This window comes from Cetorhinus maximus, chromosome 3 (assembly GCF_964194155.1).
Source record: "Cetorhinus maximus chromosome 3, sCetMax3.hap1.1, whole genome shotgun sequence".
Classification (NCBI taxonomy): Eukaryota; Metazoa; Chordata; class Chondrichthyes; order Lamniformes; family Cetorhinidae; genus Cetorhinus; species Cetorhinus maximus.
Window position 1 is genome coordinate 47,156,020 of NC_135881.1, and position 14,189 is coordinate 47,170,208.

A 14,189-nucleotide genomic window follows, 5' to 3' on the forward strand; every position below is an offset into this window, starting at 1 on the left:
AAAATACAGCATCAAAGCCTTGCCAGCCTCAAATGCTTGCCGCCTGGCTGAGAATTGTGATAATTGCATTAAAACGTGAGATGCGGCTCATTAGAATATGACACACACTCTAGGAAAATAGTGATTATGGAAATCCAGAGCCAGCAATCCTAGCATTTACACTGAAATTGTCCCTACTGAGTACCATGGATTCAGTGAACCTCTTAGGGAGAGGTAGAGGTTCTTTAATGTGCCTTAAAGTGGTAGGTACCTGCACCACTAGGGGACAAATGGAGTTCCCGTCAAGGAGTTCCTTGGAGGTGGGTAGGGGCGCAGGGTCTGCTGCAAAAAATCTTCTAACTGCCCACCTTTTTGTAAGAGAGCTGGTTTAAACCCTGCAGAGGAAAGTCTTCCACCTTGATCCTTGGAGTCTTAGGTAACCCCTATGTCTGTTCCTTTTGGGGAGGTATAACTGGACTCACCAGAAATACCTTCACTGCCATACATCTGGTCCTAATGAAAACCTAAGGTGACGAAACTATGACATTCAAAGTTCCTGCACCTCCCCCAGCCCAACCCTCCTGTATCAACGGCTACGTTTGGGCTGAGTGGAGGGTCTACTCCAAAAAGGCTATCCTAGAAATGTCTGCACTAAGTCTATCTGGGTCCCAGCTTAGCTTCTAGCCATTTTGAAGTTGCAGGGAGAATATGCCGTGAGAACTATGGATTTCCGAGACCAGAATCTCCAAAATGCAAAATAACAGTAGTCAAGTAACAACTTATTAACCCTTTCAAGAATATTTGTGATTTTCCTTTGACTCAGAGCGCTCAAGTCAATGGCACATTTGTTTCTTTCTAACTCTGAATTTCTTTTTTAATTGTGGAAGCTCAGTTTCATTTAGCAAATTCCAAGCTTCAATATTTGGACTATTTAACACAAAGTGAACACCCAGGGCAGAATTTTGCCCTCATCGGGCGGGCTCGGCGAGGGTGGTCGGGAAGCCGAACGCTGCCCGCGATCGGGGCTGGACCGCGGTTTCACGCTGGTGGGCCACTTAAGGCCTGCCCAGCGTGAATCGTGTGTCGCAGCGCTCAGCACTGGCCGTGTGGTGGGGGTGGGGCGGTGGAAGGTGGGCGAGTGTGAACTTTGCGCATGCGCGTGGATGCGCACTGGAAAAGCTCCCTGAGTCACAGAGCTGCCTCAGGGAGGTGAACAGTTTTCAAAATAAAAAATAAAGAATTTTACGGTGTTTAAAAAAAAAAATGACCCCTCATGTGAATCTGTCATGAGAAGGGACATGGGGGAGAATTTTCCCCCATCGGGGGTGGTTGGGGGGGGGGTTGTGCAGGAGCGGGCGCGGGTGTGTGCGCAGCCGATCACCACCTGCAATTGGCTGGGCGCTGCCATTTTACCTGGGCGTGCCAATTAAGGCCCGCCCAGCGTTACGCACACCCAGAAGCACTAAGCACTACCTGTGCAGGTGGGGTTGCCTGAGTCGGGGCCTGCACAACCAGGAGCGCAGAAATCTCCCTGAGGCACAGAGCTGCCTCAGGGAGATTAGTTTAAGTTTAAAAAAATTTAATAAAGGAATAAAAAATTGTGAGGACATGTCCCCTCATTTGAAACATGTCTATGAGTTAGAACCATAGAACCATAGAAAAGTTACAGCATTCAGCCCATTTTGTCCATGCCAGCCCGAGGACACCCAGGTTCCCTTTCTAATCCCACCTTCCTGCACTTGGCCCATAGCCCTGCAGCTTACAGCGCTTAAGATGCAGATCCAGATACTTTTTAAAAGAGTTTAGAGTTTCTGCCTCTACCACCAACTTGGGCAGCGAATTCCAGACTACCCTCTGCATAAAAAAGTTCTTCCTCATGTCCCCCCTACACCTTCTGCCACTTATCTTGAATTTATGTCCCCTGGTTCTAGAATTCTCCACCAAGGGAAACAATTTTATCCTGTCCACTCTATCTATTCCCCTCATAATTTTGTACACCTCAATCAAGTCACCTCTCAGCCTTCTTTGTTCTAAGGAAAATAACCCCAACCTACCCAATCTCTCCTTGTATCTACACTTTTCTAACCCTGACAACATTCTTGTAAACCTCCTCTGCACTCTCTCCAGAGCTATTACGTCCTTCCTATAATGTGGTGACCAGAACTGGACACAATACTCCAGTTGTGGCCTCACCAGTGTTTTATACAATTCCAACATTATATCCTTACTTTTATATTCTATACCTCTGCCAATGAAGGAGAGCATTCCATATGCCTTCTTTACAACCTTATCTACTTGAACTGCTGCCTTCAGGGACCTGTGTACTTGTACGCCAAGATCTCTCACTTCATCTACCCCTCTTAGTATATTCCCAATTATTGTGTAACCCCTGTAACTGTTTGACCTCCCTAAATGTATGACCTTGCACTTCTCTATGTTAAAATTCATCTGCCACTTTACCGCCCACTCCACCAATCCATCTATATCATTTTGGAGATTATGGCTATCCTCTACATTATCTACTACTCAGCCAATCTTTGTGTCATCTGCAAATTTCCCAATTGTGCCCCCCAGGTTCACGTCCAAATCATTAATGTATAACACAAGCAGCAAGGGTCCCAACACCGAGCCCTGTGGAACACCACTTGAGACAACTTTCCATTCGCAAGAGCATCCATCGACCATTACCCTCTGTTTTCTGTTACAAAGCCAACCTTTTATCCAGTTTGCCACATTACCCTGAATCCCATGGGCTTTTACTTTCCTGACCAATCTGCCATGTGGGACCTTGTCAAATGCCTTGCTAAAATCCACGTACACAACATCCACTGCATTACCTTCATCAACCCTTCTTGTCATTTCCTCAAAGAATTCAATCAAATTTGTGAGGCAAGACCTTCCTTTAACAAATCCATACTGACCATCCCTGACTAGTCCATGCCTTTCCACATGACAGTTAATCCTATCTCTCAGGATTGATTCTACTAATTTGCTCACCACCGATGTAAGACTAACTGGCCTATAATTGTTTGGCATTTCCTTTGATCCCTTTTTAAACAATGGAACTACGTTTGCATTTCTCCAGTCCTCCGGTACCTCCCCTGTATCTAGCGAAGATTGGAAAATCATCCTCAGTGCGTCTGCTATCTCCTCCCTGACTTCCTTCAGCAGCCTCGGAAACAATCCATCTGGCCCTGGTGACTTATCAACCTTCAAGGATTTCAACCTTTCGAGTACTTCTTCTCTCTTTATGACTATCCCGTCCAATATCTCGCAGTGTTCCTCCTGGGCTACTATATCTACATCCTCCCTTTCCTTTGTAAACATGGAGACAAAATATTCATTGAAAACCCTTCCCACAGCCTCTGCATCTACACACAAGTTTCCATCTTCATCTCTGATAGGTCCCACTTTTTCCTTAACTAACCTTTTAGCATGTATTGGTAAAACATCTTTGGGTTATCTTTAACTTTACTTGCTAATCTTTCTCATGCCCTCTCTTTGATTTCCTTATTTCCTTTTTTACTTCGTCCCTGCACTTCCTATATTCATGTAGTAAAGGCAGAGTGGTTCAATAGGGGGTTTTAGCTTTCTTGTTGATGGGGAGAAGCAGATTAGCACATGTCAGAAAGGTAATTAACTTCTTGAGTGTGCCTGGGATAGCTTTCTCCAGCAATTTGTCTTAAAGCCAACAAGGGGACATGCCATATTAGGTGTAGTAATGAATAATGAGACAGATTTGGTTAACACCCTAACAGTGGGTTAACACTACAATCACAATGGGCAGAATTTTCTGCCTGTCGGGTGGGCCGTGCGGGAGCAGGTGCAGACCTGATCGCTGTCCGCGATCGGGTCCGCGCTGCCAATTTATGTGGGGGGGCCAATTAAGGCCTGCCCAGCGTGAAACACGGCTCCTGAGAACAGCGGGAGTGGGTGAGCAGTGGCGGGACTGCTGTGATTGCCGGGTCCAATAGCGATCCGGCGGCCTGTTTAAAAGAGCTCCTGCAGCCTTGCAAAGGCTGTCAAACAAGGCTAGCAGAAGGGCTTCCCAGAGCGCTGCTAGTAAGCAGGCCAGGCAAGAGGGTAGGGCAGGGGGGCACTGTGCCCCTCGTTTCTCAGACGATTTCCTTGCTGCCCACCTTGAGGAGGTGAGGTGGCACACGGGAGGAGGTCCTCGTTCCCAGGGACGGGAGGAGGAGGCCTCCCCCCAATATGATCAAACGTGCCTGGGAGGAGGTTGCGGAGATAATGAGCTCCCACAACGTGGTGCGACACACCTGGATCCAGTTATGCAAGTGTTTCAATGACCTTTTGCGCTCTAGAAGGGTGAGTAACATGTTGCCATTGGTCACTTAACCCAACAGGTAGGCTTTCCCCCCTGGCCGTCCACCCAACTCTGAGTGTAGTGACTGCGTTGAATCACTGACGGCATGTGTCCTTCGCTGGGTGGGCCAGCAGATATTACCCATGCCAAGGTCACCCTGAGAGGGTGGTGATGAGATGGGTTCTGCACCCGCAGCATGTGGTACAGTGACACCTGCAATACTATTTTGGGGGCAACCTGGAGGATCTGCACCTAGACACAGTGCTGGAACTGCAAAACATGTCAAAGTCAGGGTGCTAACATGCTGGGAGGAGAGCTTCCAGGTGGCGGGGCATCGATCCATCTGCTGCCCTTTGCGTTCCACGTGCTTGCACCTCCTTGCTTTGCAAGGTTGGTCCATGTGGTGCCAAATGTGATGTAGGCTGCATTTGGCCAAGGTGGGGGACAGGCCTGACATCTTTGTGTGAGTGTGCAGCAGCTGCTGGGTGAAGAGGCACTGGAGCCCTGCAATGTTCCACTCTGGTTGGGGTGGGACGGCAGCGAAGAGATTCCAGGTACAAGTTGCACTAATCAATGCTCTTCTCTCCTTTTCAGGAGAAGAATGCTCATAATGCTGCTGAGTGTTAGAGGACTGGTGGAGGGCCAGCCCAGTTGGCCATCATTACCAGGTTCGAGCAGGAGGCCCTAGATCTGGAGAGGCACCATGCGCCCAGGACCATCAGTGTCGATGAGGCTGGGTTGCCAAGGGCAGGTATGTTAGCCCAGCACTGAGGTCACCATTAGTGTTCAGCAGCCATGACACTGCTGAATGTTCAGTGATTGAAGTTTGCAACATGGCTTGACCATTGCTTATGGAAGGATGAGCGCATAATGATCCAGGGACAGGGATGCACATTGACATTGTCTCCACGTTAACTAATCAAATATCCTTGTTCTTCCTTTCAGCATCAGCAGAGCAGGGCCGGGAGGAGGAGCAGCAGGGGCCCCCTCTCACACCTGAGGGCCCTGAAGTCTCTGACCCACCAGCGTCACATCATCTTTGCCAGGCAGACACCAGCGCAGATACTAGCACCTCGGTGGGAATTAGATCATCAGCTAGTGTCCTGGGGCACAGCGGTGAGGGCACTTCACAGTCTCTGGAGGAGCTGGCAGAGACAGAGTTCCCATGGCGCCAGCAGTCGGAGGACTGCAGGGGACCAGACACATGCTCAGTTGGTGGCTGATGATGTGCCTTTGGAGTCGTCTGTGAGGCAGCAAATGCTGGAAGTCCAGCAGAGTATGCAGGAGGATCTGGCTGAGATACGTGAGGCTACGCTTGGCTTGGTCTCCGTGGTGGAGGAGTCCATATGGACCATTGTTGATGCAATGAGCTTCATGGCCGAGCGCCATTCTTCCTCCACGGAGAGAGTGGCGACTCTCGTGGAGCGGCTCCTTCAGGAGACCAATCAGGGCTTCCTGTGGATGCGCTCGGACTGCAAGCCCTCACATCAACATTGACCTCAGCTGGTCAGTGCCAGTGTGGGAGATGGTCTGGGCACAAAGTTTTCCAGCTCGGTGCCCATCCATCCACAGTGAGCAAGGAGTTCCAAAGTGACCTTATGCCAGTGCAGCAGCTGTCTGTCGTCACTGCAGGCTCCTCTCAGGGCGCTCCAGATGAGGGCAGCAGTTCCTCTGCCCCTCTGCCAGTGACCACTGCATCTGGGTGTGACAACTGGGGAGATGCAAAGTGTGGAACTGGCCGCTCCCTCTCAGGCAGGGCCGTCAAAGGTTCCACAGGCCAGAGGATGGCTGCCAAGTTCATCAAGGCCAAAAGGACAGCAGAGTGAGCTGGTGGTCTCAGATGCCAGTGCCAGTGAGGGGACAGCACCTAGATGTAGCACCCGAAAGTGTAAATTTAAGGCACCTTAGGCACATCACGGGTTTCTCACTGGTGCTTTTGGTGTTGCCCCGCAATGAGGTCATGATTAGTTGGTGTGCTGTTTAACACCTTTGTCATTTTGTTTCCTTAAGTTCATTTTGTTATATCATTAAATTTAAGCACGTGACCATGGCTGAGGGTGCCTCTTTTCCTCTGCAGGTGGATGGTTACCCATGATGCTATGAGTGGGTTGTGTTCACATTAAGCATTATTGACAAGGCTCTCAGTTAATGTTCCTATCCAGGCAGATTTAGCACTCAGGTATCGAGAATGAAGCCTGCAGCACAGGCTTTTGTTGGGGGTCCATCAGTGGTAATCTAGCTGAGGGCTCATTGGATTTAAGCCTCCCGGGTGTCCCTGCCTCCCTGGAGTATGCCCAGGTCAGCATCTACCCCCTCAGCATTTCCCTGTGCATGCTCATCCTCGGATTCACTGCTGGATTTATTGTGTACAGCCGCAGCCACTGCGTCTACAACATCGTCATCCACAGCGTCACCCCTTTCCAGTGCAAGATTGTGGAGAGCGCAGCATGCAACCATTATCACCAAGTCATGATCTGGGGGGTACTGGATTAATTAATGGTGGGCATGCATCTGAGATCGTCGCGTGCCCACCCACTGAAGTATCGCGATGGCACTCACCCGATGCCACCTTGTGTCATTTTATGCATCGGCGTGCGACGCCTGCCCTGCAAGCCAATGGGAAATTTCTGCCCAATGTGTTTGAGTTCAATGTAATGATTGAAACAGAGGTATGCAAAATAGCTACTTCGAGTCAAATTTAGGTAAGACTAAGTTCAATGGGACGAGGTACAGGCAATAAACTGGGAAATCTGTTCATGGGTAAAATGGCAGAAGATCAATGGGAAGTTTTCAAAAAGAATTTAATGTGATATGTAATAAGTCTATATCCTTAAGGGGAAAGAGATCTACCTGCCAAAAAGGACAGCCAGGGACATCTAAAGATGCTAGCGATGTCATAAAACTAAAAGAAAAAAGCATACGCAAATGTTAAAAAGCATATATCCTGGCGAATGGGAAAGATACAAGGAATGACAATGGGTGACAAAACAGATATAAGAGCTATTACGAAAAAGGAGTATGAAGAGAAACTTGCAAAGGATATCAAAATCAACATTAAAAATATTTTCAATTACACTAGGGAAAGGAGGGTGACCAGGATAACTGATAATGGCAATATTGTCAATGAGAAGAAGAAAATGATGGACATGCTGAACAATTACTTTGCATCAGTATTTATAGTAAAGGAAGAGGTCGCCATGCCGTACATCCCGAGGAAAGTAGTGTTGAATAAGGGTCAGGGACTTAACAAAATTAATGTAAGCAAAATAAGAATAACAGTGAAAATAAAAGCACAATAGTAGATCAGGTGGTTTCCATCCCAGGGATTTAAGGAAGTAAGTGAAAACATTGTAGATGCCCCAAATATAATCTTACAAAGTTCTCTCGATTGAGGAATCATTCCTTTAGATTGGAAAATTGTGCATGTTACTCCGCTATTTAAGAAAGATGAGAAGAGTTAACCAGGGAATTATAGACCAGCTAGCCTAAGATATGTTGTTGGCAAATCAATAGAGCTTATAATTAAAGTTAGAGTGGCTGAAGAGCTTGAACATTTTTAGCTGGTCACAGAGAGCTAGCATGGATTTCTAAGGATTTTTTGAAGAGGGATTCAAGTAATGGACAGGGCAATGTTCACAGATATTATTTATATGAAGTTCCAGAAGGAATTTTATTCCTCATAAGAGACTGTTAGCTGAGGGTGAAGCTCATGAAATGGAAGACAAATTATTGACCACTTTAGGAAATTGGCTAAGTTCCAGGAGACAGAGGGTAGGGATAATGGGCAGGTATTCTAACTGGTATAATGTGACTAGTGGTGTTTTGTAAGGTTCTGTGCTGAGGTCTCAATTAATCACCATAGTTATCAATGACTTAGATGATAGATAGAAAGCCACACATCCAAATTTGTTGATAACACAAAGATAGGTGGCATTGTCAGCAGTATAGATGGAAGCATAACATTATATAGGGGTATTGTAAGGAATATATGTTTTCATTTCTGTAGTACTGTTGTAAAGAACATATCTTTTTATCTTTGGACTGTGGAGTAAAATTACAATGGCTGTAGTTTGAAAGACATGTCCACTGGAACAGGATGCGAGATATATACAATGTTGCAGTGCTGGAACAGAGTGTGCCATGAAAGACAGGATGGTACCAGAAAAGAGACCTGGACCAAGGGAGCTGCTTGACAACAGCATTTTGATTGGCTCCTGACCAGGTGACCAGGGTTTGTGTGGTAGCAGTGCAGAAAGCTCCTAGCCTGCAAAGAGAAAACAAATAAAATCTCTTTTCCTCATATCTCTATAACCTGCTCTCTCTCTCTCTCTTAGGAAACCCCTGTAAAAAGGAAAAGGGGAAAATCACTGTTAGAGACATTGAAAAGCAAATTGTCAACCAGTGAACTAAATACTGAAAGAGCTGGAACACCACCTCGTGTCTTCAACAAAGAACTGAAAGGAATTTGGAAGACATCTATCAAAATCAACCCACCAAATCCTGTACTCCAGATTGGTGCTATTGAACTGTTTTATCCCATCCTTAAAATCCGTATTTTGTGTGTCCTGTGTGTGTGTGTGTGTGTGTGCATATGGGGATTTGAGAAGGGAGTAGCATTTAAGTTAGAGTGTTAGAAGTTAGCTGTTCATATTTCTTTCTTTTGCCGCTAGTTAAAGATAAATTGTTCAATAAACAGTTGCTTACTTATTAAGTTTACAGACCTGGTGCTCATATTCTGTTAACCTAAGTTAAACGGTTAGATAGAATTGGGGCAAATTGGTGGTTTGATCAAACTTTTCACATTTGTCATGGCTCAGAGAACAGTGGGGTTTGGTATTACAGTGCACTATCCCCAGTGAATTATGACAAAGCTTGGGGGCTCGGGTATGGGATATTTTGGAACAAAAGACATGACGATTTGGGTGTAGATTTAGTAAGTAATAAAAGCTACTAGGTTTAGACTGTCAAAATTAAGATAGCACTGGAAACTGCTAAAGCTTTCCTGCAAGTGGAAGAGATGTCCCTGAAGATTTTACAAGGCCAAAGGCCAGGTTAATTGAATTAGCAAGTAAATTAAGAATAGGATTGCCTGCCAAAGCTAGGAAGGCAGAGATAATTGAAGAGATGGCACAGCATTTGAAATTAGAAGGAATACCTGAGAGATGGAGTTCTCCAAGGGGCAGGTCATTGGAATGGGCTCAAATTCAGTTGCAACTAAAAAAATTGGAACTGGTGGCAGCAGAAAAGGAAAGAGAAAGGGCATTCCAAAGGGAACAGGCAGAATAGGAAAAAGCAAGGACATTTCAATGGGAGTTAGAAATGGCAGAGTTAGACAAGGAGGAAAGAGAAAAAGAGAGAGAAGTCCAGCTTAAAATGCTGACAGTTAAAAAAGAGACACCAGTAGGTGAGGCAGGACCTATTTCCAGGTCAGGACCCAATGGGGAGGTGTTTAAATTTGTACAAGCTCTTCCAAAATTTGAGGAAAGGGATGTTGAAGAATTCTTTATTTCATTTGAGAAGATAGCTAAACAGATGAACAGGCCAAAGGAAAATTGGACATTGCCCATGCAGAGCAAATTGACAGATAGAGCACAGGAAATTTATGTTTCACTGTCAGAGGAGGTTTTTAGGGATCATGATGTGGTGAAAAAGGCCATTTTGAGTCCATATAAGCTGGTCCCTGAAGTATACAGACAAAAGTTTCAAAATTTAAGGAAACATCCTGGGCAAATTTACACTGAATTTGAAAGGATTAAGCAAAGTAGTTCTGACAGGTGGATACGAACATTAGGAGTCAAAACTATCCAAGAAGTTCTAAGAGAGGCCATTCTTTTGGAAGAATTTAATAACTCCCTGCCTTCTGTAATAAGAACCCATGTTGAAGACCAAAGGGTTGCAACACTAGACAGGCAGCAGTAATGAATGACGTCTCATTCCCGCCTCAATAATTATGCAGACACAGAAATCACGCTGTCTTGCTGGTGGCCAGCCTCCAATTTGCCGATCATGTCGTTACCTTGCCACTTCCTCACTTCGGGTGCCATATTTAAACTGCAGCCTCATGCACATTTCTCAATGCTTGCAGCCCAGGTCTGCTCCGGTGAAGACCTGGCCCCAAAACCAAGAAGAGTGCAGCACCCCCAATTCAGTGACACATCCTTAGGGTGTCTTCTGGATGCCGTGGAAGCTGCCGCGAGATCCTCTAGCCCTGCTCTGGCTGTAGGAGGCCCATCAGTCTCACCATTCTGGCTTGAGAGGTGGTGGCAGAGGCGGTCAGTGCCAATACTGCACATAAGAAGTTGGCCATCCAGAGCAGAAAAAGGATAAAGGATTTCATCCGTGCCGCCAGGGTAAGGCAACCATCTTATCACTCTAAGGACACACACTCACAAGGCCATTACACATTCTCAGGCATCTCACTCACCAGCTCAAGGGACATCACTCTCCCACACACATCCTTACATCTCCATCCGGCCTCATCTCCTCTGGAGACTGCTTCCTCAGCCCTCACCATCTTGAGTCCACTTGCACAGATCAACATGTGCCCCATACACACTCTGGGATACCCCCTTCCCCAGTACAGCCCTAGCCCTGTAGCCTCTGCCATTGCCTGAGGCCACTTCTCCCCCTTCCCCAAGAAAGCCCTATCCCTGCAGCCGCTAAAAAGCCACCACTACCTTGTGGCCGGTATGGTAGGTAGAGACCTGTCCATGAGCCCCCTTAAAAGTGATGTGGTGCTGCATGCGAAGCCTGGCACTGATGACCGTGAGTGCTGCCTGAAGCAGGGTAGGCAAACAAACATCGAAGTCCCAAGCAAAGTGCATCTCGCCGTGTGCATATCGCTTACGTACAGTTGTGAAACATGTGGGTGCGCAATCACGCCCATGTGCCCAGACGATCCAGGGTGCAGGGATGATTCTGGTGAGCAGGGCTTATAATGAGATACTAAAGTATTGAAATTAGGTTCCCGATGTGCGGCAGCAGAAATGTGGCCCACTATTGATGGTTGGAGTGGATGATTGCAAACTGGTTTCAAGATGGCCTTCTTGCCATTTTGTCCTCCCCACCTGCCATGATGCCTGATGCCAACGGGGCCAAAAAATTCTGACCAAAGAGGTTTGGAGGTCCAGGTACACAGATCTTTAAAATGTTGTGAACAGGTACAGGAAATAATTTAAAAAGGCTAATGGAATGCCGGCCTTACTATCTAGACGTCTATAATGCAAGAAGGTAGAATTTATGCTTGACCTGTACAAAGCCATGGTTAGACCACAGATGGCGTATTGTGAGCAGTCTGGGCACACCCCTTCAGAAGGATATATTGGCCTTGAGGGGGAGTGCAGCATAGAGTGGCCAGAATGATACCTGTTCCCCAGGGGTTAAATTACGAGGAGAGATTGCACAAACTAGGGTTGATTACCTGGAATTTAGAAGGTGAATGGGTAATTTGATTGAAGTTTTCAAAATACTAAAGGGAACAAACAGGGGACAGAGAAAGAAAATATTTCCGCTGGTTGGTGAGTCTAGAACTAGGCAGCATAATCTAAAAATTAGAACCAGATCTTTCAGGAGTCAGATTAGGAAATATTTTTATATGCAAAGTGGGTAGCAGGTTGGAACTCTCTTCCACCAATGGCAATAGAAGCTAGATCAATTGTTAACTTTAAAACAGAAATTGATAGAATTTTACTAACCAAAGATATTAGGGATATGGAGCAAAGGTGGGTGGATGGATTTAGGTTGCAATCAGCCTTGATTTCACTGAATGGCAGAACAGGCTTGAGGGGCTAAATGGCCTATTCCTGTTCCTATGCTCCAATGATATCGTCGCCCATGAAATTGACAAAAATAACAGATTAAGTATTGACAAACCATTTGCCTTTTGGCTAAATTGGATACTGCCAAAGGAGTTGATCATTCATTGCTGCACTTGGCTGGAAAATTTTAATGAAACAAATACATCAAAGCAGCAATGAAATTCTGGCAATAGTTTAGTGCAATCATTTGTTAACTGTATTCAATAGTTACTTACAGAACCTGCCACCCTGATACAACAATACAGTCTTAAAATTTTAATCTTAATAAAATGTTTCATTGAATAGCAAATTAGTAGGAACTGTATGGAGAATTTTGCTTCCATATCTGTCTCTTTAAATGACACAGTTTATTTTATTCCAGAATATATCCAAGCTAAGAAGATTGTAGCAAAGAGGAGGAAGATTGGTAATGATATTCAGCAATTTCTAGCCAGGACAATGTGCCTTTATAGGTGATACTTGTCATATGCATGATAGCACTGTGAACTTCTACTAATTTGAAATACTTCTCAATGAACCTGCCCTAGTTGCTTGTCCAATGCATGTCAAATTCAATTTTCTCTCTGATCAGGCTCAATTCTTATTTGTCCTATGTCTACCTACTCCCTTCCTAACAGCATTGTGGGTTTACCTACACCACATGGACTGCAGTGGTTCAAAAAGACAGCTCACCACCACCTTCTCAAGGGCAACTAGGGTGGGCAATAAATGCTGGCCCAGCCAGTGAAGCCCACATCCTGTGAATGAATTAAAAAAAACTCCCTCCTCTACAATCCATGCCCGCTAATATCGTTCCCTCTGTGGTTATTGTGCTGCCACTTTCTCCTCGCTTTGTTCTCAAAGACAATGGTAGAACTACCTGACCTTCCTTTCTGTTTGCAAAGGAAATTGATTGGTAACCATAGCATTAGGCTTAAGCCTGTGTTATAAAACCATGGCCAAGGTGTTCCATGCTGCCGGCGTCGGGTGTGTTCAGTGGCATAAGCGGACAATATGGCACGATCGGTCTCACGGCAGCGTGAAACCAGTTTACGATCGTCTGCTCAGCCCGCCCATGATGGGCCGCGTTTCCCGCCATCGGGCGTCGAGAGCATCAATATAGTACATCAGCATATCATTATTAGGCCTGCCCGCCGGAATCGTCTGCCCTCCCGGCTGGATCGCCCACCCACGTTGGCGGGAAAATACACTGACGGGTTTCACAACAGCACATGAGTGACGTGCACCTGGCGGGCTGCACTAAACCCGCGACTTCGAGGTTTGTTTGCCGACCTTGCTTCGGGCAGTGTTCACAGTCATCAGCACCAAGCTTCACAGGCAGCACTATATTACTTTTAGGGGGGCTCACAGCAGGTCTCTACCTACCAGATCAGCCATATGTGGGTGACTTTTCAATGGCTGCAGGGCTAGGGTTTGCTTGGTGAAGTGGAAGAAATAGCCTCAGGCAAGGGAAGAGACTGCAGGAAGAGGGCTGAACTGGGGAAGGAAGGTAACCCAGAGTGTGAGTGGGGGCACATGTTGATCTGTGCAAGTAGCCTCAAGTTGGTGAGGGCTGAGGAGGCAGTCTCCAGAGGAGATGAGGCCAGATGGGCATGTGAGGGTGTGAGCGAGAGAGTGAGTGGTAATGTCCCTTGAGCTAGCAGTGAGTGAGATGCCAGTGAATGTGTGATGAGCTTGAATGTATGAGTTTAGAGTGATGAGATGGTTGCCATACCCTGGCTACATGGATGAGATCATTCATCCTCTATCTGCATTGGATGGCCAACCTCTTCTGTGCAGCTGCCCGTCCTGTGGCCAAAACAGGGGTAGTGGACATCACGGCGGGCGTCCACGGCATCCAAAAGGCATTCCAGTGGTGTGTCACTAAACCTGGGGGCTGCAGTCTTTTTACCTTCAGTGGACATCTTCCCTGCAGTAGGCATGGCCTGGAAGCACTGAGATGTGTACACGGGGCTGGACTTTAAATATGGCACCCGGCTTGATGAAAGGGCGAGGTGATGGCGCGGCAGGCGAATGAGAGCCCACCTGCCATCGAAACAGTGTTTTTCCCGGGAATGCATAACTAATGT

The 14,189-nt window shown here is 46.5% G+C and overlaps 1 protein-coding gene across 1 annotated transcript in view; it reads right to left on the bottom strand.

Annotated features, from left to right (window-relative positions):
- LOC144678194 (glutamate decarboxylase 2-like) overlaps positions 1–14,189 on the bottom strand; it is a 180,912-nt gene that overhangs the window by 114,697 nt on the left and 52,026 nt on the right. The gene's annotated exons all lie outside the window — the stretch shown is intronic.